The following is a 3,674-nucleotide window of genomic DNA, read 5'->3' as shown; positions in this document are numbered from 1 at the left end:
CAACGAGAGTATTAGAGTCTAAAATAAATTATATTTAATTATTTTATATTAAATAGGATTATATTTTTGTGATTTTTTAGTTATTTATATAGGTCAATATTTTTGTCTATAATTTCTTTAAACCATTCATCAGATACAACCATCTTGTATGACAATTAATTTTGCACATAGCATAGCACACCTAGCTCAAGGCAAGCTTGGGAAGGCACCAATATGCCTTTGGCACGGACATTGGACTGCGCATCACTCAATGGTGGCAGCAAGCGACAACAGTTCGCATAATTATTCTAGAATAACCAACTCTCCACATTGTCACTACTCACAACTTCTTCGAAAGTAGTGGTAATGTCAGGAGTCGACAAGAATACAATTTTTCTTGAACAGATTTTTTCACAACTCCTCCGACGGATCCACCAAAATGGTTGTAAGTAGTGGCAATGTAGGGAGTAAGAATACAAATTTTCTTGCACAAACAAGACTTTTTCACAACTCCTTCGATGAGTCCACCAATCATGTGAGGCCTGTAAGATGGTTGTAAATAGTAAACGAAAGAAAGAATAAACTGATTGTGTACATAACAATCGATTATTAGAAGGGTAAAATGTCACTTCCCTTCATTTTATTGAAATTGTATTGCAACTTTAAATTCAAAGAATCAGCTTAGATTCCAAAACTGAATTTAAAATTTTGAAGGAAAAATTCAGATAATTGGATATCTTCATATTCATATACAATTCCCATTTGTGAAACTAAAAACTTTTTACCCACAAGTTATGTGCTATGGGTATTGTGGCCTATTGGGTACAACTACAACCTCACCCACTTCTATTTTTCTTTCCATTTCTTTTGGTATCTCCGTCCCAAACATAGTCCAATGCCACTTCATTGCCTTCATAAACCCACCATTCTCTCTGAAACTATCTGATTCATCTGAACCTCAAAAAATGGCGGTCTCATTTCAATTTACCTCAAATCTCAGAAGACCCACTCTCCACCACCCTCTCCACATCTCAAACGGCCTCTGCAACCCCAAACCCACCATCACCGCCACCACCGAAACCCCCAAAACCTCTATTTCCCGTTTCTCCAAGACGAACCCAAAATGGGTTCCCATGTACTCGTCAAAGCCCTCAAAATCGTGACAATGCATTGCCCGATATAGTCCCCATCGTCGCCGGGCGAAGTTCGAGGAGGAGTGATCAGAATTGTAAAGGTAATTTATATACTCCAGTTAATGAAAGTTAGTCAATTACTCTAAAATAAAAATAAAAAAATAAAAAAAAAAAAAAGAAGAAGAAGAAGAAGAAGAAAAAGAAAAAAAGCTAAATTTCCAAATCCCACATCGATTAAATAGTACTGGAATTTTAAATTAATAATATGCAGTATTGCCCTACAATATAGCCGAGTCCAGTAACGTGGCCTTGTGACCAAGTGAGGCATTAAAGTGGTTGAATGTGTTTGCATTCTTTCAAGCCAGGGATGCACCCTTCTCCCACTTCCTCACCAAAGTGGTGCGCACCCAACCCACCATGGGTTTGGTAACAATCAACTCTCAATGAAAATTGTGTTGAAATTGGGGTACCCTACCATCAGCTAGTCTGACCCTGACCTCAACACACGACCTCTTTTTAGTTCGTGTCTGGATTCTCTCTCTTATGATGATTTCTTGAAAATTCAACAAACTTGCTTACAATTTTATTTTATTTTTTCTTATTATTTTTGTGTGTGTGTGAAAGGTGAGCTATTGGTTACATTTGTTCTTGAAAAATAAACTTTACATTTGGAACCACTCTAGATATTTGTTGCAAAAAGATTAAGATTGATGATTTCTTCAAAATTCAACAAACTATGGTGGATAAACTATTGCTTACAATTTTTTATTTATTAGGAATATTATTTTTAATATATATATATATATATATATATATATCTTAGTTGGTACTCACACACACATGTTTTCACCAAAGTTCGAACCTCTAACCCCCTTTGGGAGATAAGATCTTAGTATCGCTAGATCATTGGTCAGTAGCGTGGACTTTTGATCAATCAGGGCATTAAAGTGGTTGGATTGGATGTGTTATTACCAACAATAAAATGGTGCGCACCCAACCCACCATGGGTTTGGCAACTATAAAATTAAGCCACCTTGGGTTTTGGTAGCTATAAAAACAAGCCACCATGCGTTTGTGGGTACCACGGGGTTTGTGGTAGCTCGCCCTATGAATTTAAAGAAATACTTTTCGGGAAAGAAGAAAAACTTTTGAAAATTGAGATGAGAATGCAATTTGCTCTCATAACTACTATCGAAGTTGATTCAGTGTGTGTTTGTTTATATTATGATGTCAAAATTTGCATTCTCATTTGTTTGCTAAATAATGGTCAAATTTTTATTGGGCCAGTTGGTTTTGAGCTATTGGACCAAGATATTGCCTATATATATATATTGTACCTAACAGGACTCCAGGTAAAAGCTAGGGACGACAAAGTAGTTATAGTTGATAGGCTTTATGGCTTTAATGTGATGGTGCTTGAATTCTCAACTTTTGTATTTAATAATTTTACGTTTTTCTCTAGTCTTGCCACTACCTACAACCATCTTGCAGGTCTCACAGGATTGGCAAACCTGTCGAAGGAGGAGTGACAAACTCTGTTTGTCCAGGAAAAATTGTATTCTTACTTTCGACATTGTTACTACTTGCAACCATCTTGTAGGGCTCACATGATTGGTGGGTGGACCCGTGAATGAGTTGTGAAAAGGTCTATTTGTTCAAGAAAAATTGTATTCTTACTCCCGATATTGCCACTACTTACAACTGTAACGACCCACTCCACCACATGGTATGATATTGTCCGCTTTAGGCCTGAGCCCGCACGGTTTTGCTCTTGGGTTTCACTCCAAAAGACCTCATACCAATTAAAGATGACACACTTACATATAAGCACTTCACCTTTCCTCTACCCAGGCGACGTAGGACTGTGCACCGTAGCTCACCAGTGTGGTAGCTTGACAGTATCTCTGGCACCCGCCCACAGCATACCCGCCCACAAGGTCATCACAATCCACCCCCCTTGGAGGCCCGACATCCCCGTCTGCACACTTCCGGCTGGGTCAGGCTCTGATACCATTTGTAACGACCCACTCCACCACATAATATGATATTGTCTGCTTTGGGCCTGAGCCCGCATGATTTTGCTCTTGAGCTTCACCCCAAAATGCCTCGTACCAATTGGAGATGACACACTTACATATAAGCACTTCACCTTTCCTCTACCCAGGCGACGTAAGACTGTGCACCCGTAGCTCACCAGTGTGGTAGCCTGACAGTGTCTCTCGCACCCGCCCACGGCACACCAGCCCACAAAATCATCACAACAACCATCTTGCAGGGTTCACATGAATGGTGGATCCGTCGAAGGAGTTGTGAGTAGTGGCAATGTCGAGAGTTGGTTATTCTATAATGGTTATGCAAGCTGTTGATACCTTTGAGTGATGCAGAGTCCAATGTCCATGCCAAAGGCATATTGGTGGCTTCCCAAGCTTGCCCTGAGCTAGGTTAACCCATAACTGTAAAGCCTGCGGTCGAAACCCATAACACAAAGCATTCCATATGACCCATAATTCCTAATAAACTGCAAATGATAATAAGGTGTTAATGGTCATCTAGCCTCAATAA

The sequence above is a fragment of the Cornus florida genome, unplaced genomic scaffold (genome assembly GCF_030987335.1).
Source record: "Cornus florida cultivar Cherokee Brave unplaced genomic scaffold, ASM3098733v1 CherokeeBrave_3.0.0_Hap2_Chr04, whole genome shotgun sequence".
In the NCBI taxonomy this organism is placed as follows: Eukaryota; Viridiplantae; Streptophyta; class Magnoliopsida; order Cornales; family Cornaceae; genus Cornus; species Cornus florida.
This window is presented reverse-complemented; position numbering follows the sequence as displayed.